Consider the following 23,559-nt stretch of genomic DNA (forward strand, 5'->3'; position numbering starts at 1 on the left):
AGAATGGTACTCTCTGATTTATACAGGACATGCAGCCAGTAAACAGAGTTACTATCAGGAATGTTGGTATAGGTCCAGCTGTGGATGAGTTTGCAGAAGCATTTGCTGGACGTGCCATCTATTCTTTAGGTGATTTGTATTCGGGATATGATCAGTTTCAGCTGGTTTTGAAAATCAGGGACATAACCACCATGAGAACTCATCAAGATGTGTACCTTACCTCAAGGTGCCACTAATTCTGTTGCGCATATGATGAATGCCATGCATAAGGTTCTTCGTGATTACATACCTCAGCTTACCATGCCTTTCTTGGATGATGTGCCCATTAAGGGGTGTGCAGAAGAAGAGAAGAATGAGAGTCTAAATGAGCAAGGATGCAGATACTTTGTGGCTGATCATATTTCAGCTTGTGAGAAGATTTTGGCCAGGTTAGAAGAAGTGAACTTAACACTATCAGGGCAAAAATATGTTTTTGGAGTGAATGAGGTTGTCATTGTTGGACATATGTGTGGATATTATGGTAGGAAACCCTCACTTGATAAGGTGGATGCTATAGGCAAGATTACGGAGTATTGTTCCACCACTTCAGAGGTACGGAGACTCATTGGAGCTTGTGTGTTTTATATGATTTGGATACCCCATTTATCACACATAGCAGATTGTTTATATCAGTTGTTTCGAAAGGGGCAGAAATTCTATTGGGATGAGAGCCACACTAGAGCCATGCAAAAATTGAAGAAGCTATTGCAGATTGCTCCTACTCTCAGGAAAGCAAATTATAATTGTGGAAGGCCTATTGTATTGACAGTTGACACTAGTCCAATTGGCATAGGTTGGGCTGTGGGTCAAGATGATGCAGATGTAAACAGGTATGCTATTCGGTTTGGGGCGAAAGTCCTAAACGAGAGACAGAGGAGATATCTGCAAATCAAGAGGGAGTTAGTGGGGATTGTTACGGCTCTTAAATGTGATAATGAGTACTTTATTGGAGCTTTAGTTGTGGTAGAGACAGATTTCTTGCCATTGATAGGTATGATTACGAGTTGTTCTACTCCGGATATAGCTATGCTGAGATGGATTGCATACATCAAGTCATTAAATCCAGAATTTAAACACATTGCTGGGAAGGATAATCCAGTGGTGGCAGATATGCTGTCTAGAGCCAGATATGATGATGAGGAAATACTACTTGCAGAAGAGGATGATGCAGAAATTTCAGCCACAATGGTTGATCATGTTTGCCATGTCTATGATATTGTGGCTTTCATAGAAGAACTCTATGTTGCAGATTGGTTGCAGATTGGTAAGTACCTTAGTACACTAAGCAAAAGAGATGAATGGACAGATGAAGAGTTCAAGAAGATCAGACGGAAAGCCTATGGTTATTTTCTCAAGGACGGATTTCTTTGGAAGCATCCGAAGAAAAGAGATGGATTACCTTTGCAGGTTGTCTGCGATAGAGAGACACAGTTACAGGTGATGAGGGAGTTTCATGAGAGTCCTTGGGCTGGTCATAGAGGAGTGTGGGCTAGTTATGAGAAAATCAAGGAGAAATATTGGTGGAAAGCCATGTATAGAGATGTTTCTCACTTTGTAGAGACTTGTAGGGACTGCCAGATGTATTCGGTAGTGCGTCATCGAGATGAGCTTCATCCGACCTATCCGCTATGCATTCATTATAAGTGGGTAGTTGACTTGGTTACTATGCCTATGGGTCTATGGCAGATGAGATATATTGTTTTGGCTAGAGAGGATCTTACCAATCATGTTGAGGGCAGATCTTTGAGAACGAAGACCACTAGTGCAGTGTGTAAGTTCTTATTGGAAGAAATTTTCTGCAGGTATAGCTGTGTGGGTAAGATCACTGCGGATCATGGTGAATTGGATGCAGATGAAGCTAGGGAGTTTTTCTCTCAACTAGGAATCAAGTTGGCTCTAACCACAGCATACAATCCAGAGGGAAATGGGAAGAGTGAAAGAGGGCATCCGCCGATAGTGAAAGCATTAGCCAAAGCATATAGAGGACGGATTGGAGAATGGCCGAGACTTCTACCATTTGCTTTGTGGGTTGATCGTACAACTCACAGTGTTACCACAGGATATATGCCTGTAGAGTTGATGTATGGTCAGAAACCGGTAATGCCGACTGATACTTGTGCTTTGACTTGGTCAGTTTTACCTTGGCAGGAGGATTTGATGAGAGAGGATCTCTTAGCTCTTCGGATTCGACAGTTGGAGAGAAGACCAGAGGATATTCAGCTAGCTGTTGACAGGTTGAAGGTTGCTAGACTAAGAAATAAGGACAGGTTTGACAGCAGGCATCGCTTGCGGCCTAGAGCAATAGAAGAGGGAGACTGGGTATTAGTCTTTGATAGCAGCCTTGAAAATCATCATACTGCACTTCGGAAGATGGTGAAAAGATGGTTTGGGCCGTACATAGTCAGACATGTCTTTGATAATGCAACATATGAGTTGACAGAATTGGATGGGACAATGCTTAGAGTGCCTATTGCAGGAAAAAGAATCAAGATTTTCAAGAAAAGAGATGATGAAGATTATGCATTGGAAGAATTTGCAAGAGAAGAGCAATGAGAAGAAACTCCAATGGAAGAGACAGATGATATGACAGAAAATCTTGTTGATATACCGGAAATGCACAATGAAGAGATTGATCTGTTTGTGGATCTTGATGATAACGATCATGGGTAGTTGGCCCATCCAGAGGATGCGCAGGATTAGAGGGGGTGGATGTCGTATTGCTGCGCATTCGAGGTGTGAAATCCACCCAAAAGTTATGTGTGGGAGTTGATATTTTGTACATACTTAGTTGTTATGTTTGCATCTTTATTCTGCGTGGTGATATAGTAAAGAGGGGTCTTTTACTATCTTTTCTTTTAGCTGGGGTTGCACCTGATAGGTCCTCCTTCAATAATGGTGGGCATGAAGGGATGCTTTCAGCCTATGTTGAGCAGGGCTAAGGAGAGAAGGCTTTACAACTTTATGGGCACATGCACGTTGAAGGTGTTAACCCAGTGGAGTAGACAATTCTCATTGCACTCCAAGCATGTGCAATCCAAGAAGAGAAGGGCTGAATAACTCAAATAAAGTCTCTGGAAATTGGACAAGCGTTACATGTTGATGCCCTTCAGAAAGGATTCACATCATACATTTATGTTTATAGTACCCTGGTGTCTATGTATAGCAAATGTGGAGCATTGTAGAAGCAGAGAATGTGTTTGATGGGTTGTTTGAGCACACTGTTGTGTTATGGAATGCTTTGTTTTCTGCCTATCTAGAGGTTAGTCAAGAAGATAAAGTTTTGCAAGTGTACTTCAAAATGAAAGCTGAAGATGTGATTTGAATCATATCACAATTTTATCTGCAGTAGCAGCTTACAGTACCACTGGAAGTGTGGAGATGTGCAGATAGCTTCATTTTTATATTGCTTTGCAGGTTATGATCTGCTTCTTGAGTTTGGAATGGCATTTATCTGCACGTATGCTGACTATTCATGTATGGTTGATGCTCAAGCCCTATTCAATGGAATGCTTTTCTGAGCGGAATATATAGCTTTTCTGAGCGGAATATATAGCGTTGGGGAAGAGGACAAAGGGGGCGTGAGAAAGAAAAAGCAAAAAAGAGGACTATTTTTGAAAGGGGGAGTTTTGGAGGCAAAAGAGGGCGGAGAAGAAGGCTCGAGTGGCAGACGATAATGTAGTTGAAGGAGAAGCCAAGAGAGACGATCACAAGATCATCAGCGAACGTCATTGTTCCTAAGAAGAATTCCAATACAATTCGCATATATGTGGATTATCATGCATTGAATAAGCACACTCGTAAGGATCATTTTCCTTTGCCTTTCTCTAATCAATTATTAGATTGTGTGGCAAGGTATCAACTATATTCTTTTATGGATGGTTTTAGCGACTATAATCAAATTCTAATTAACCCTAAAGATCATCCTAAAACTACTTTCACTACAAAGTGGGGGACCTTTGCCTATAAAGTAATGCCATTTGGTTTGTGTAATGCCCTAGCTACTTTTCAAAGAGCGATGATGGCAATCTTTTAGGATTTTTTGACTAAATGGATGGAAGTTTTCTTATATGACGGCAACAGAAGAAGATCAGAAGGTTGCAGGAGTACTATATTTTCCCTCGCATTCATCTGACGGATATGGCAAAAGATACCATCTATTTTCGTTATTCTAGCATCTCGCCTCAGCTTCTGTGTCCCTCCTTCGGCCAATTGCAATACCGAGATTCAAAGGTAGAAAGGCATAATTGCTTCAGAGCTAACAAACTTGTTTTGGATGTCGAGCTGCATTACAAGACCTACGTAATTACAATATTCCTATGATGTAATCAATGCATATAGTGGAGAATGTTGCAGCCATCCTCTTGGGAAGCTTCTTCAGTTTTGCTTCTTCACGCGAATTAAAACAATTAGGAGGTGACAAGCAGAAGAAGAACAAATGGAGCAAAGGGAAAACGGAAGGAGAAGGTGAACAACATGGTCTTATTTGATCAGGCGATATATGACAAGCTTCTGTCGGAGGTACCGAAGTACAAGCTCATCACCTCATCGGTCCTGTCAGATCGATTGCGGATAAATGGATCGCTTGTAAGAACGACAAAGCTGCAGCAGCGCCGTCCAAGCCTGCGAAAAGTGGAAGAGGTGGCAGATTAACTGCCCCGATGTCCATACATTCGGGGGCGATATCACACAAAAGCTTGGTCGGACTCTCAATTATCAATGAGACACTGAAGACTGTGTTGCAGGATCAAGTGGACTCAGTTATACCACAGACAGAGAAGACATCAGAGCAGACAGAGGAGAGGGCAATTGATGTTCGTTTGCTGAGACGATTCACCTTTCTGAAAGAACTTGAGGGTCAAAGCAAAGGCATTTCTAACTTTGCTTGGTCATCTGATTCACGGCATATTTGTATGGTTTCTAATAATGAAACCCTACGTATTTAGGACGTTGACGTTGAGACAGAAAAGTATGTAAAGACCTTGAGGAGTCATATGAATTTTCTATTCTACGTCGATTTCAATCCTCAGTCCAACTTGATGGTATCTAACTCTTTTGATGAAACTGTAAGGATTTGGAATGTAAAAACAAAACTGGAAAATGCTTGGGAGTATTATCTGCACATTTGAAACCAGTGACAACAATCAACTTTAACAAGGACGGTTCATTGATAGTTTCTAGCAGCTATGATGGCATCTGTAGAATCTAGGATTTCACACTGAACCTTGCTTGAAAACACTGATTGATGATGAGAATCCACCTGTGACCTTTGACAAGTCTTCATCTTGATTCACCCTGTTGTAATACATCAGATTGAAATTCTCGATTCAGTTCCTTGTGGCTGCCAATTTGGGTGTCAAGACAAGTTCAATAAGTTTAACTTGGCCGAAGAAAACTTGAAGATTCTGAAAGGATGAGAAAAGAAGAAGATGGAAAGGCTTTCAACTGTCATCAGTTTCCCTTCTGCAATTACGAGAGGAAATGATTAGGAATCAGATGAACTGCTTTTCTGATTATAACTCACCTTGAGTGAGCTGAAGCCTTGTATATCTTCAAGATTGGCTTAGTTGCCATTTTAAACCTTATATACTGGATAGCAGAATTTATAACTGTTTTTGCTCAGACAGACTTTATTGAATGTATTCTGAAATTGCTTTGTGGCTATTAAAAATTATATGATTCAGAGTTGGAGGCCTGAACCAGTTTGATGATGACTCTAATATTGGATTATTCACTTGATTGATCTTCCATTTTGAAATTTATCAAGGTCTTACTTTGCTTTCGCAAATCCTTGGACAATGTTCAAGATGTATTTGTAAATATCCTTATCTCTGAATTTTTCATGAATAAAACATAACCCTTTTGTGTTCAATTTGCAAATAACCCCTTTATATTACACCCTTTTGTATGTAAAAAATGCTATTTTGAAATTACATTGTTTTGAATCCATGTGATGCACACATATTCATGAGTAACTTACCCAAGTACAAGAGGATGCCACATGGCATGACATGCAAGTCATTAGCAATGATGTAAATATATTCTAGAATGTTCTAGAATCTTTTAGAGACTTCATGGAACTAGGGAGTATCCCAGCTTCAATATGAACCAAGGGCTATCCTTGAACCAAGAATCGTCTTTGGTTGAGCATCTATTACACCATGAGATTATTATTCTAGTTCAATTCAGAAGAATAAATAGTCTTGGTTAGGATAGTGATCAATATCTAGTTTGTGGAATCCACTTTGCCATTTGCTCAAGGGTAGTAAGGACTTCTATTATAGCAGTCAAAAGATAGACAAAAGATTGTCAAAAACTACATTTAAACAATGAGTTCCTTGTTAATTAATGATCTCAATGGGAATCTTAGTTCAAGAAATGAATTTCCCTCATTAGAACTTTGTTGTTGACTTGACACCATTCTTGTGAGTGCTCTAACCTCTATCTAGTCTCTCATGTGTTAATGCCCACAATGATGCAATGTGTTGGGAATATTGAACAACTAATCTAATGGGTCTCATAATATCAAAATTTTTACTTTTCTAAAGGTTGATGGGAAATCAATAGGGAGAGATCCATCTTATATTTATTGATTAGAAGTTTAGTTCATTTGGTACTCATTACAATGTTTGACAAAGTGTGTTGTGTCTTTCAACAAGGTTGGCCATGAAATTTGTATATGTAAATTTAAATCACTCGTCCCTTTAGTGGTGTATAGGATGAAGAACTGTTTAAGGCATTCATCCCCTTCTGTGGGTCCCGCCTACTATGTTATTTAGCTTATTGCTATGAAAGTAATACATTACTTGTATGTTTTGGAAAATTTTATTATCCTTTTTAATCTTTTTGATAGAACAAATATCCAAAAAATAAATAAGAAATATTTTACATTCATGGGAATGAGATAAATATCATAACATCTCATGGCAACAATAAGATAAGCCATGGAAAAAAGCAATGAATGTTACAAAGTACAAAAACCAACTATTTGAAGGAGTCCTGTACCACCCCTAACATCACTTTGCACAAGCAATAATTTATTCCCCAATTAAACCATCCTTAAGCAACATAGGATTATGTTACCTACATTTTATTTGGACTAAAACCTTTACACATGTTTTATAGAAGCTTGCAAATGTTTAAAATTTGTAACAAGGTGCAACAAGAATCTCAAATTCATGTTCAAAATACACATACCACAACTTAACATCATCTATAAAACTAACAATAATAGAATGTATATCATACATAACCCTCATAGACATCTATCTTATAAGTTGATGACATAAGGTGCCTTAAGCCACTATAATGTCACCATCACAACAATCATAAACTATATATCTACCTTTCCACAAATATAACGGTAAAGAGTCCAAAAACTTGGTATTTATGATGCCCCAGATATAAAGTTGTGATGAGACTAAGTGTACCATAATTTATTGATGTAAGTTGCACCTTAACAATGCCTTGAACAAATTTATAAGGAGTAAAAGAAATCCTTTTGAGCAATAATATGCTTCCTACTATCACTATTCTAAAAGGATGGAAAATAAAGTGCTTAATTCAACTATTAAGCCAAGTATCTACATACTTTTGTGTTTCCTTTCTTTGTCTTGCAACCCTTCGCATCGTTTGTTTTTAATAACAACAACAAGATTTCTTCTTCATCTCACCCTAGTTGCTATCTAACCAAAGTTATGTAAAATAAAACTTAGAATTTGAGAGGCCTTTTCCTTGCCCTGTTAATGACTTGTAGTGCATGCTTGATTAGCAATCTACATATCAAAACCATTTTGCCCCATTGATGGTTTTCTTGCATGTATGGCAATCATCCTATCAATAGATGTATGGGCATTCAAATTGTCTATCACATGAGCAAAATTGTAAGTGTAATCATAAGATATTCAAAACACTAATAACTAAGATACCAACCAAAATTATTCCTTCAACTATAATAAGTTGCACCTTGATATCCTTAACTTTCATCAAAATTTTACAAATAGTGGCTCCCATTTGCTATGCTCACAATCCAATTATCTATATAAGTAGGGAACTTAGGGTTCGTATGCACTGACTAGGAATATCATATTAGGGAATATGGGAATTTCCAATAAGTTTGGGATAGATGGTCAAATCTTTGGATTTGTCATAACTTGAACACTATAACTCCAAATCGAGTGATCTATAGCTCAATAGATTTCATTTTTCAAGTGCTTTCCAATGATAGATCACATCATATGGTTTTGAGAAACTTATGGACATGTTATCCGGGTGCCACCTTTTTAGTATTCAAAAAATGGGAATTGGAAGATTCCCAAACTCACTAATATTGTGTTCAGGGATTAGAAATTGCATTCAACGGACACTTAGAAATTTTACATAAGTAAATGTGAGGTATAATGACTCTTGTGATAGATTCCTTCTTTTTTTTAGAATGTGGATTGCTTTCATCCCATACATCATCCTCCCTTGTGTCTTTAAAGTAGTAGCAATAAGCTCCAGATTCAAAAGTATCTACAACATACCCTCCTTGAACTTGAGTAGAATGCTTGGACCTATTCACTACTTCTTTCAGATGGTTAAGCTTGTATGCTGATCTCTTTATTGATCATGAGAGACCAAATCATCAAAATGTGAAAACAACTTCTGTACATATACAAAAGTAACAAATAATTTCCAATCCTTCTCATTATTGAGCCAACCCAAAGTAGATGAAATCAAATCATCATCATCATGTATTACATCAATAGCTATTAAGACATCTACAATGCTTCTCATAGTCAAAACATCCTCATTTACATACATCTTTTGTTTCTTTGAGGTATTTAACTCTTGCTTAAGTTGAATATTCAGTGCCGTTGTATTTATTGAAAATGTATTCTCTAAGATTGCCCAAGTTGTATGTGAAGTTTTTGTATTTTTTATATACTCCAGGATAGTATTATCAATGACTATAGATAGACAATACATTATATTTTTGTCTTTTGTATTCCATTCTTTCCACACCTTTAATTCTGCTTTAGCTATTTGCAAGATTACCTAGCTCTGGTTTCTTTTCTTCACTTGAAATAAAATCGAAGAGGATTTTTACAATAAGTTTGTTGCATGGAACTTCTATGATAGGTATTTGTTCTTATCTAGCTTCTCAATAATTGCATTTTCACTATTCCAAGCCATTATGATACAACTGAGTACCAAATTGCAAGCAAAAATTCTACAACCCTTCAGACGATGTGCATTGTAATAAAGCGTGTAGCCTTTTTCACTAAACATTTAATAATGTATATAATTTATAACTTATTTACAAATAAACATTGGGTTTTCTCCTTGACAAACACCTCATTTTTTACCATTTGAAAACTGTAACTTGTATAACAAAAAAAAAATCAACACAACCCAAATTATAGTATACTGTCAAACTATAGTTTGCATTTCTATAGAACTTAAATAGGGCCCAAAATAATCTAAAATTGCCAAAAAAAAGAGCCTTGAAAAACAACCTCCAAAATCTTTTTCTTCTCTAGCCTTCAAAGTTAGCCTTTCTCTGTTGCATCGCTCAGATACCATGCCACTAGTTGCATGCGGCTAGAGAACTTGCTTGAGCTATTGCACTGAACATACAAAATAAAAACAAGAGAGCTCACTCAAGAGCTCAAGAAGGGAGATGGAAAATCAAATGTATTCTTGTTGGTTTTGCTTCTTTATTCCATGCATAATGTAATGTAAGAAAAGAGTAGATAAGATATAATATAAAGAAAACTGGTCTACTAAGTCAAACATCCCATAATTGGCTATACTAATCGACTCCTAGTGCTATAAGTATACTATCTATAAGTAGGTACATTAAACCAAATACAACAAGTGATAAGTCAATGGCCATGTAAGGATCATAATGACCACCAACCTGATAAGTATAGATGTGTGGACCCGTCTAACCAGGCAGTGTCGAAGGGATTCCATGTGACGGATGGAAAAACATATAGTCTTGCGAAAAAGGTATGGTAAGTCAAGAGCTGGAATCGTAGAAAACCTATGTATTCACTAATATAGAATTAGTATAATCCCTTTACATTGTATAATTACACTTCATAGAGCTCGGAAACACTGGCTCAAGATGATAGCTTTAGCCTAACTCTATCACATATGCTAACTCAAGTCGATAGCTACCTAACTTTGTCAACATTCTTCCCAACTACATCATGGATTCGAAAGCTCTTTTGCAATAATACAAAGGAAAACATAATACTTCAATTCAAAGACTATCAAATACTCCAGAAACTCTTTACTACATCATCCAGCACCTACTCCACTTAACACTATTAGCTAATCCAAAAGTGGGGATACAAGGAGACAAGAGCTTGCACTTCATGTACATCATCTGATACAAATAAAATGGTAATTTCTATGTGGGTCACGTGATGAATACTCAAAAAAGACTCTAGTTACAAAAAAGAAAACCTATCAAAAATATGAAAAAGAGCATCCAAATCTATCAACTATTCGAATATAAATTTGAGTTTAGCATCGAGGCAATAGTGGATAGCATAGAGAAGGCCAAGAGCTTGGAGCAAGAAACGATTCTAAACAAGAATTCAACTACTGCAGGCTACAACAACCTACCGAACACTCGACAAGATGCAAAAAATTAATTTTTAAAGAGAAGAAACTTGATTTAGAATAGCAATATATTGTATACGATGCATTCGATACTTCGCGACACTTAATAAATAAATACACCTATCCCACTTTGTACTTGATTCATGTCTTTCAATTTCTTGATAATCAAATATATTTATCATTCCTCAAAAGCCAATCACATATTCGGCGGAATTGTTAATTTTTCAACGTCCATTGTAAATAAAATACCTTCACTTAATTTTTAAATATTGGTCTTTATACAAATTTTTGGTTAATAATAACCTAAATTACACCGTTAATAAATAGTCGGAACAAGTAAAATTGGTAGAACTTATGGCAGCTCATGACCCGCCGGCGCCGACTTATGGTAGAACAACCCCTCTCTCATGTATAAATAGGCGCCAGAACCAGCGTTTTCTCCATGAGTGCACAGCTACGTGATGGTCGTTTTCTACATGGCATGCGTTATCATGATGCAATCGACGACATCTGGTGAGTCTGCGTGTTCGTGTGTTAGGTATAACGTACTCTGAATCAGCTTGCTCATATGATATTATGCTTACCTCTACTGTATGTTGCTCCATTCTTATGCAGCGTCGTCTTCCGCTTGACTCCGGTGCACATCGCATTATTTTGGGGATTATCAACGCCTTGTTAAAATGGGAGGTTACGAAGAAGCTAGAGTCCAAACACAAACGCAGATCACTTACTGTGGAGGTAATGAAGAAGAAAGCTAGTGTCTCGAAAGAAGAACAAGAAGACGACGACGAAACGTTCAAGGAGTTTTTCCTGACAAGCCAACAAGTAACCTCTCAAAGCATCGCTTAGAAACACGCAAACCTATCCTTTCTTTTGTTCGTAGCTCGCAAATAAGTCTACTTGCTAAGTCGTTAAGAGCTCCCATAAGTCATCTATGATCATTATAGTTCAGTCCTAGGCCATGACGTGTTTTAAGTTCTACTAATCCTCAAGGCCATCAAGAGTTTCATGTCATTTTGATGTTAATCACACACACAGTTTTAATTCCCATCACTGAGAATAAATGATTACTATAAGTATTTGCATACGCTCTCATCATGGTGCTAATCACATTGCAAATGATATACATGTATATAATTTGCATAGAAAAGCTACAAATTAATAACAATGTTTGTCTAAATTGGATTCTAGAGACCACACATGTACCACTCCTGTGTGAATTTGGTCATCACATTTCGTTATTCAAAGCTTTGTCAAGTAGACTAGAAACATGAGACATTTTTTTCTTGGTGTATATGAAATGGACTTTATCAATATGCAATGCGGAAAGACCTTTTGAGAATGCTAAATTTATGTGCCGAGACATTGCAAGGGGATTGCCATAGACAAAAATAAGAACAGATCTAAATTTTGCATGACAAAATTCTGAGAACTTTGAAGTGCGTAGAAATATAGACTTCAAGGAGGGGATTTCTACAGTATGGTTACAAACCGGACCTTAAGATACCACAATGTTATGTAAATGTGTATGTTCCAAGTACCTTACATTCTTAATAAAGTCCAGTAGTAGCCGAGTTTAGAGAGTAGGTCTTATGTCGGGGTCCATAAGATGAAATATGCTCTTTTGAGGAGCTTTTAATTGGGAGATAATCTATTTTGTTATAAACAGAGAAGATGGTTCTATTTGGCTAGATGATATAGAACTGTTATAAAAATCCTTACCTCAACTTGTACAAGTCATCTTAAGCACGGGAATTTAGACTTTCTCTCTTGAAATTGGAAATGATACTTAAAGATGGGTCCAACTCATATGATATCAAGATCATGATACACATAAGAAGCCACTAAACTCTTGGTTGAATTGTATTCAAGTATGATTAAAATTCATGAGCTTCTTACTCCCATCATAGTCTAGATATCATATGATCTCGACTCGTGTTTATAACATCATTCACAAACTAGAGAAAGAAATTTATTATTTTCCTATTTCGAATGGCTTCTACAAGTTGCAACATATAAGATTTTCATATAAAATGGCTATAGAGTGTAACTAAATAAACTAATTTTCCACTCTACAAAATAGTCTCTCTCACCTATGATTAAAAAGTCGTATCATATTATTGACCAAAATAGGACGAACGTTCTCATTTTGCATCTAGAATTAGTTAATCATGTTACATGATTGCAAGACATGCTCTAAGACATGCAAGCATTTGAAGTGGGGATATATGAAGGGTCGTTATATAGCTAGCTAGTAGAAGTCCCCCTCCATTAATTCTATATTTTTATGCACTTCAAATTTCATTGCATTCGGAAACACAAGAGTCAATTTATTCTTGTTCTGTCTATTGTAAACAACCTGTGATGTTTGGACACAAAGCATTGACATTCTCAAAAGATGTTTAGACAAGTATCACTCATGAGTCCCTTTAAGATACGCCTGAAGAAAATGCCTTGAGTTTCAAGTGCATATGGAAAAGCTACTTTTAGCTACATTGAGAAATAAGTTGTTAAGGGCACTATGTGTAGACCCAAGAGAGACAATAATGGTAAATGTGTGGCATCTAGAATTGAATTTGAACAAAAACTATCATTTGACAAAATCTAAAATACGCATCATGCACATGTATGCATTGTTTGCAACATGTTTAACACAAAAGATGAGAGGGTACAAAAATAATTATACTAATATGAAATATATTAATTTTGATCAATGTGTCTATTGATTGTTCAACAATGCTTATTGAAGTTGAACCATCATTTTATCAAAGTGATCAAGTGAGAAACATGTGAATCACAACAGAGGTGACAAGATGATCATTGGTTGCTTCTCTCATTCCGCGGGTAGCAGTATCGAGTTTGCCAAGTTGTAAGTAACCAACCCATGCTTTGTTTTGTTCCTAACTCACAAATAGGTCTACTTTTGCTAAGTCATTAAGAACTCTCGTAAGTCATCTATAATCATCATATTTTTGTCTTAGGTCCTTATCTATTTTAAGTTCTATTAATTCTCAAGGCTAGCATGAACGTCATGTTATTATGATGTTAATCATACACTCAGTTTTAATGCACGACACTTTGAGTAAATCATCGATTCATATGGTTGAAGGATTGCTCTTTTGACTTGATCCAAGTGATATTGCTCATATTGTTGTAAAAGTATTTGTATATGCTCTCACCTTGTTGCTAACCACATTGTAAATGATATACATTTCTAGAGGTTGCATTGAAGATTTATGAACTAGTAACAATGTTTGTCTAAATTGGATTCTAGAGACCACACATATACCACTTATGTGCAGATTTGGTCCTCACATGATCCTCCTCACAATTCATGATTCAAAGCTTTTCCATGTACACTAGAAACATTAAGCATTTTTTTCTTGCATATAGGAAATTGACTTATCAATATACAAAGCCCATAGACCTCTTCAGAATGCTAACTTTATGTACCTAGATATTGCAAGGTGATTGCCATAGATAACAATGAGAATAGATCTAAATCATGCATGACGAAATGTAGAGAATTTTGAAGCGTAGATAAATATAGAATTCAAGGAGGGGACTTCAACAGGGTAGCTACAAACCTAACCTTAAGATACCACAATGTTATGCAAATGTGTATCTTGGAAGTACATTGCGTGCTTAATAAAGTCTAGTAGCTAAGATTAGAGAGATATTCTTATGTTGGTTGATAAGATGAAAATGTTCTTTTGAGGAGCTTTTAATTGGGATACAGTCTATTTTGTAAAGCAAAAAGGTGGTTCCATTTGCCTAGATGCTATAAAGTATTATAGAAATCCTTCGCTTACCTTGTACAAGTCATCTTAAGCATGGAAATATTTTATTTCTCTCTTGAAATTGAAAGATGGATCCAACTCATATGATATCAAGCTTGTGATAGGCATAAGATGACAATGAACTCTTGATCACATGATATTTAAGAATGATCAGATTTTATCAACTTCTTATTCCCATCACAATCTAGAAATCATATGATTTTGACTAATATTTATAACATCATTTGCAAATATAGAAAGGAAAAAACTATTTTTCTATTTAAGATGAGTTGTACAAGTTACCAAAGAGATTTTCATATATAATTGCTATAGCATTTAACCAACTAAAACTATCATTTCGCTCTATATAATAGTCTATCCCACCTCTGATTAAAAAGTCATATCATATTGCTCACCCAAATAGGACTATCTATCTCATTCTCTAACTAGAATTGGTTAAGCACACAAACTAATTGATAGATACACAAACATTTAAAGTCAAGATATAGTAAGGGCTGTTGATCTAGCTAACATGTAGAAGTCCCCCTCCTTGAACTCTATATTTCTGTGCACTTCAAACTTCATCACGTTGGGTCACACAAGATTCAATTTATTCTTATTTCTCTCTATCGCAATCACCTTGCAATGTTTAGGTACATAGCATTGACATTCACAAAAAGTGTTTAGGCAACTATTACTTATGAATCCATTTGAGATATGTAGCAAGAAAATGGATATAGTTTCAATCCAAATGACTTTCATCACATTAGGTCACACAAGATTTAATTTATTCCAGATTTTGTCAATTGTAATCATCTTGCAATTTTGGGAACATAGCATTGACATTTGCCTAAGGTGTTTAGGAGACCATTAGTCATGAATATATTTGAGATATACAAGGAAATGTCTAGAGTTGAAAGTGTGGATGGAAATGTTACTTTGGACTACTTTGAAATATCAGTGCTCAAGGGCACCATGTGAGGAGCAAACATAGAAAATAGTGGTAAATGTGTTATGTCTAAAATCCAATTATAACAAACACTATCATTAGTTTGTCAAAATTTTCTACGCACACCATAAACTCCATATTCGAGAATTTGGGAATTTCCCATCAATATGGGAATTCCAAGTCAAAATAGATTTTGTGAATAAAACTATCTTTCTCACTCTATGATAAGGATTGGTTAACAATATAACATAATTAAAAGATATGCAAGCATTTAATGTCACAATATGTTAAGTATCCCTTATATGGCAAACTTGTAGAAGTCCCCCAATCTAAGTTTTGTATTTCTATGCACTTCAAATTTCGTCACATTAGATCATGCAAGTCTTAGTTTGTTCTTGATTCTATCTATTGCAATCACCTTGCAATTTTTGGTCATATAGCATTGAAATTCTCAAAATGTGTTTAGGCAACTATTATTCATGATTTTGTTTGAGATATGCAAGAAGAAACTGTCTAGATTTTTGAGTGTAGATGGAAAAGCTAGTTTGTGCTACTTAGAAATATGAATTATCAAGGCCCCCTTTAAGGACCAGGCATAGACAATAGTGGTAAATGTGTGGTGTGTAGAATCCAATTCAAACAAACACTATCATTAGTTTTTCAAAACACCATACACATGTATACATTGTTTGCCAACAACCATTTGCCCACCATGACTTCTTCCCCTCTCCACATGACTTCACCCTACCACATCCTTCCCCATCTACTCTAGCTCTAAGTTTACGGCCAATGTAGACTACCTAATTGCACTTCTATCATTGTTTTGCCATCAGTTAGACCCAACTTTTTAGTAGCTGCCTCTACAGGCTCGCCCCACCTGTGCATGCCTACCAAGGCTACCTCCTTGGCCCTCTCCTCTCCACTTCCTCCTCTCCCCTTGCGCAACATCGAACTCTCCCACCACCACCATTGCTTCCAATCCTAGCACCATCATTGCAATAACCAACACATTCACACAATTTCACCATGCACACACCTCACAACACATGCCTACATATTAAACATGCATGCATACGCACAACTCACATCCACATCCACACACGCATACAATATTCTTACCTGCCACCTCACACAATACAAATACACACATTAATCCTATACACTTTACACCCTACACCACACGCCCCATGTGCACCCACACACGTACTCCATGTGTAGACAAACCCACCATATACTATTCTCACCTACCACCTCAGATAATACAAATACATAAACATTAATCCTATACACTTTACACCCTTCACCATACACCCCATGTGAACCCACACTCCATGCAAAGACAAACACACATAACTCACACTCCACACATGATTAGCACACATATAGGCACCACATACATGCACACCTACACATACATACATGCTTTTGTTTTCCTTTTTTTTTCTCTTTCCCTATTTTAGTCTTTAATTATCTTTCTTGCTCTCCAATCTTATATTTCCCTCCATCTCTCTATTTGTGTTCCCCTTCCTATTTATTTCTTTTCCATCCATTTATCCACATAAAAATATAAATAGAGAAAATTAAAAACTTAAGAAATAAGAAAATAGGAAACAATGTCTCTCTTCTTCTCTTTATCTCACTCTTTCCCTCCATCTCACTCTTTCCATCTCTTCATTTTTCTCTCCCCCTCTCTATTTTTATCTCTCCTCTCTCTCTACTCCATCCCTCCATCACTCTATTTCTCTCCCTTCCTTTTGTGTCTTCCTCCGTATTTTTGTCTCTCCTTCCTCTCTATTTAACTCCGCACTCCTCCTTCTCTCTCTCTTTTGCTTTGTTTGTTTGCCTCTCTTTATCTCTCTTTGTTTCTCTCTCTCCCCTCTCTCTCTCTCTCATTATTTCACTCTTTCCATCCCTTTCTCTCATTCTCTCTCCATTTTTCTATTTTTTATGAAGCCCCTCTCCCTCCCCTTTTTTCTTTCTCTTCTTCTTTCTCTGAAATAAGTTACTCATGAATATATGTGTGCATCACGTGGGTTCAAAATAAGATACTTTTTTAATACCATTTTTATATGTTTTTTACATATATAGAAGGGTGCAATATAAAGGGTTCATTTAGAGATTGAATAGAAAAGGATTATGTTTTATACACAAAAAATTTACATATAAAGACATTTATAAATAGGCCTTGAATGCAGGTGATGTAGAGGATATACATACAGTAACTTCCCCAAGTTCTTCTCTCTTCCTTTCCCTCCCTTCTTCTGTATTTCTCTCCTCCCCATTCTCACTTAATGCATCTCTCTACAAACAAAATGAAAGAGAGAAAATAAAAAACTAAAAAAGTAAAGAAATAAAAACCGATGTCTCCCTCCCTCTCTTTATCTCTCTCTCCCCCCTTTCCCTCTACTTTTCTCTCTTTTTCCTCTATCTCATTCTCTCATTGTTTCCCTATTTCTCTCTCACTCTCTAAGTTTGTTTTCCATCTCTCTATATCTCTTTTTCTATTGGTCTCTCTCATCTTTTCACTCTCCTTCCTCTTTTTACCTCGCCCTTCTTTTCTACCTCCTCCCTCCCTCTCTCTTCCTTCCTTCTCTCTCTCTATCTCTCTTTGTTTTTCTTTTCTCTCTCTGTGTCTTTTCTCTCCCCTTCTCTATTTTTATCTCTCCTCCCTCTGTAGTTCTCTCCCTACCTCTTCCCCTCCCTTTTTCTTTCCCTTTCTCTAAGAAATCTACTTACCTCAAAGGCTCCAATATGAAACCCATTGTGCCTCCCATTTGAGGTTTCCCTCCCTTCTGATTTGCATCCTTCTCCTCTTCTTCTTGATGGGCAATAGTGGTACAGTAGTGATGATGAGTTCTCCCTGTATGTCGCTCTCTCTCCCTCTCCCTCTCCCTCTCAAAGCACTCAAGTCTTTCCCTCTCTCTTTTGTTCTCTTTTGCAAATGTTTACTACAAATGATAAGCTCAAGTTTTTAGTGCCTTTTTTTCTTAGAGTGATATCACTATTAGTGTTGCTATTTTTTTCTATGAGTGTCTCTATTTACAAAGCTAATAACATTGTATTTGTGTTGCAAATGTATATTAGCAATGCTAATAGTGACCCCGCTATTTTGCATTGGAATTGACTATCACTATCACACCATTCCTTTGTAATGCTCCCTTTTCTCCCTTACACCCCTCTTTTCTTTCGTGGATAATGGTGGCCTTCTCTCTCTCTCTCTCTCTCAAAGCTTTTAGTTCTCTCCCTCTCTCTTTTGACTTCTTTTGCTTATTCACAGTCAAAATGTCGTGCTTTAGTTGTTGTTGCTTGTTTGTCTCGGTGCACTATCAGTATTTCCATCAATGTAATAGTGTGGCTACATGCATTGCTTAAAATGTCACTAATAGTGTTGCTATTTGGATCACTATTAGAATCACTATATAAAGTTATGAAAATAGTGACTACACCAATTCGCATCCAAAATGAGCGCCACTGTATCTTTGTTTTCTTTTTCTATTCTTGTTCTTTGAGAGTGGACACACACTGCTATGATATTCACCCCCCTCTCTCTGAACATACTGATTTTCATTTTCACAAAGGCCCACAAATAACTCAATCTCTTCATTCTCTTCATCAATTCTATTTGTTGCTTTATCTCTTGGATCATTAGTGTCCTCGCTATTTCTTGCTTCATGTCTATCATGGCGCTCATCCTCCAGAAATTCTTCAATTACATAGCCCTCATCCTCCCTCCTCTTGAACATCTATATTCTTTTCTCTACAATGGGTACTTGAAATATTGTCCCATCAAGCTCGGTCAATACATAAGTAGCCTAATCATAGACATGCTTTACCACATATAGTCCAAACCACCTTTTCACCATCTTATGGATGCCACTATATTGACTCTCCAAACTACTATCCTATATCAATACTTAGGCATCCTCTTCTAAAACTCTAGGCCGTAGACAATGTCTACTATCATATCTATCTCTATTTATCAATCTAGCTACCTTCAATCTTTCCATTGCTAATTGTACATCCTCTATTCTCTATTCTAACTACTAGATGCGAGGAGCTAGAATCTCCTTCCTAGTCAAATAAAATTTCCAAGGCAACACACTCCAACTCAAGGCATAAGTCTTAGTGGGCATAATTGGTTTCTATCCATACATGAACTCTGCTTGCATGAGTCTTAAAGTCACACTATGAGTCATACGACTAGTCCGTAGTGTAAAAGGTAATAACCTCGGCTAGTCCCTAATCTATCCACCACACAAGCTTTAGCCAATGTCTTTACTATAGTTAGATGTCCTCTCTCACTTTTCCCATTTCCTTTTCGATTATAAGTGGTGGTCAAAGCTAGTTTGATACCATGTTAGAGGAGGATTCCCTATCCTCATCCGCATCTAGTTCACTGCAATTTGCTTAATCTTTCCAACATATCTGTACTTATAGAAAATTTCTTCAAGAATAAATTTGCATATAACGCTAGTAGTTTTAGTCCTTAATGCTTTTCCCTCTACTTGATATATAATGTATTCTCTAGCTAAAATTATATAATGCATTTGTGAAAGACCCACTGCAAAAGTGACAAAGTCAATTACCACTAATAGTGCATCCTCTATGGATATGTAGGATGCAACTTGTCCCTATCATGTACTAAAGAATTCATCTGGCAAGCCCTACAAGTCTCCATGAGATGAAAGATGTTCTTCTACATGCATTTCCACCAATACCTATCCTTGATCTTCTAATATGTTGCCCATACACCCCTAGGACTAGCTCGTAGGCTCTCTTGAGACTCTTGCATAATGTGTAGCTCGTAGCTGTTTCACAGAGTACATGCAAGGGTAGACCTCCTCTATTTTTGGGGTTCTTCCAAAGTAATTTATCTCTTAAGAAATATCCATACGTTTCTCTTTTTATCTTCTTGAATTCTACATCTATCCACTCATCTCTCTTGCTTAGCGTAGTGACATACTAACATATCTGCAACCACTCTCTAGTGTGAAGCTTCTCTAAGAAGGTCCGAATGGTACAAACATAACACACATGATAAATAATTGCAACTTTTATGCCTAAATTCTCAATTCAATGACTTGATGTAAGAAATTTGTCTCAACATTGCTATGTCTAGGGTAGAGAAACTAGTAATCATGCTTAGCAAAGTCAAGCAATCAGTCTCAACCATAACTTGGGCTCTGGTAAAATATTATTTATTGCAGTTGAGTGTTGTAACAATTCTCCAATAGTTTCCTCTTGATCTATGGTTACCTCCTTTGTCTCTCATTCGAACTTTCATGACAAACCAGATGGCATACATGTGATCCTACTCATCATCTTGACCAATAGCCCACCAACCTATCCCTATAGGACTAGTTCCAACAGTCAATACAATAGGTCTCCCACAAGTATACTTCAATTTTTTTAGAGTAGGAGTAGATTGTAGCAACTTCTTCAACTTCCATGTGGCTCGAGTATGTCTTGTCTGCAGACCTTAAATGGGCTCAATAGTGACCATCAAAAAGAGCAATGTGTGATAGCCCCTAAGTCTTCAAGGAAGTACTCTCTCTTCAAAGATTTCTTGAATTTTGACAACCTATATAGAGTTTTGTAGATATATCTCATTGGTGTGAGACTTCAATACAAGAGTCACAATTTCTACAAAGTATCATGGGAGTAGGGACCTCAAAGAATTCCATATTTTCTTCATACAAATTTAGATAACTAGAAATATTATGGCCATCAAATAGCTTTACCTTGCTCTCTATATCCTCCATTGCCTTATTTTCTGACTTTATATTGCACATAAGATTGTAATTGAATGTACTATTGTAGTTGCTATTGATTTTGTAATTGCTAGTACTGTAGTTTTTGTCAATGATTTTGTTTCTAGCCGTTTAGATGCGAATGGTATTACTACATTTGTCATCTTATTATAGCTTGGACATGGCTTTTCATGTCACATTCACCAAATGTCACGAGGACATTGGGGAAAGTTTTATGTCAAGCCTCAAGTTGCACGGACTCATAAGAAATTAACAAAATAGAATTAAACATAATTGATACCAAATATCTTTGTATATTTAAATGAAAAGTACAAAAGATTGATAATGTTGAAAATCAGGATAGGATTCATCCCAATACTAGATGATGGATCAGCTTAAGAGCCCCATAAGAAGAAAAATCCATGTCCTTCCCTGTCACAACAATAGAATCCTCCTTCCATACTTATAACAATAGGCTGTATGTTTGATGATCAAGGATCTTGATGATCCCTCATGGGCCTATCTATATCACTTCAATCTAAATCGACCCCTATTTTTGCCATGTTTTTCATGCTTTTGCTTTCGTAGCATTGCTTTTTAAATTTTCCTATCCAAGAGTATCAGATTTCTCATGCTTTCCATCATCGCATTTATTGTCTTCCAAGTCTATCTATATCTATTATAACTAATGTTCTAGTCTTGTCCAAAAATCTAATATTTTTAGACCATCTTTACTATACACATTAACATTAATGATTAATATAGCTCATCTCTCTTGTTCACATTGTAACTTCCATGAAGGGTTGCTACGGTCCTTGTTAATTCATAAAAAATATCGAGTTACAACTCTTAGTTTTATTTATTTATTTGTTTATAATGTTAGTTAGTTATTAATGTTAGTAAATTTTTTTACTTTAGTTAGTAGCCTTACTAAGTTATTAATTGACTAACTAACTTTTGAACTAACCAACTAACTTTTATTGCTTAGAAATATTACACAATTTTGATCAAGCTTGTATATATTTGATTCAATATTCACAACACCGACATGAACAATGACACACAAATGAAGAAATGATTATAATCTCACAAGAGGACACACAATCAGAACAAATTGACCAAGCTTTACTTGCTCCAAGGTGTCCCTTTCCACGCTCTACACGCAGGATTTGTTGTGATGGTAACTTCTCTCATCTCAGGTTTTCTAACAGACATGGTTCTTATTGCAATAGAAATGGTCACACTACAGATGACTGCTGGGAAAAACAATATGATGAAGAACATGGTATTACAAATAAAAAACCATATTTATCCATATATTATTCTCCTTTTGACTATTGCAAAAAGAGTGATCATCCAACCCATCTACATTTCAAGAGGTGTTTTGATTCAGATTGTAATAGAGCATATGCTGCTAGACATGATAACACTACTAAAGAAGCAAATTGTGTGAGTTATTCTATCTCTCTAGAAAGCATACTTCATGTTTGTGACGAATCTCTTTTTATTATTGATTCTAGTGCTATGACAAACATAACATATCAGTTCCACTGGTTACATAATTATCATTCTATTCCTATTAAGAAATGGGTTTATTTCACTGATAACACAACCTACCAAGTGAAAGGTATAGGCTATTTATATCTCTGTACTCTTTCTTCAACAAGAATTCCGCATGGAGTTTTACATGTCCAAGATCCAAAAAGGAATCTTCTTTTAGTTGCAATACTTGTGGATCTTGGTCTCTTTGTCGGTTTTGATCATACCAAGTGTTGAATTAAGAAAGATAGCCAAACCATAGCTATTGCTCCTTGAAATGACAATCTTTAATTGAGGATGTTGCAAATGTTTTTACATCTCCTTGTGATCTTAACATCAAAATATGGCATCATCACTTTTGTTCACTCTAATTTTTCTAAGGTTGTCGATCTTTATCATCGCCGTGACCTTGTTCAAGGTATGGAAATCAAAGCTCGCCCTCATTTGGGTATTTGTGAATATTGTGCACTTGGAAAGCATTTTCACAAACCCTTTTCCATTTCCATAGCAACTCATTCTAGAGATTTGCTTAATCTTATTCACCACTGATATTTGTGGACATTTTTCTCCATCAAAATCTCAATATCATTATCTCATGAATTTTATTGATGAGTTCTCAAGATACACCATTGTTTTTCTCTTGCAATACAAATGAGAAGCTTTATTATCTTTTAAGCAATATCAAGAAGTTGCAGCTCTTCATACTAGTTGTCCTATTAAGAAACTTCATAGTGATAATGGTGGAGAATATATTTCAAATGATTTTTATGATTATTGTAATAATTAGGTTATTCATCATGAATATATGGTTCCATCATCTCCTCAATAGAATGGTATTGCTAAATGTAAAAACAAGACTATTCTCAATGCTATGCGATGTATGCTCATT

This window comes from Lygodium microphyllum, chromosome 14 (genome assembly GCF_053477565.2).
Source record: "Lygodium microphyllum isolate KBCC chromosome 14, Lygodium_microphyllum_v1.1.10, whole genome shotgun sequence".
Classification (NCBI taxonomy): Eukaryota; Viridiplantae; Streptophyta; class Polypodiopsida; order Schizaeales; family Lygodiaceae; genus Lygodium; species Lygodium microphyllum.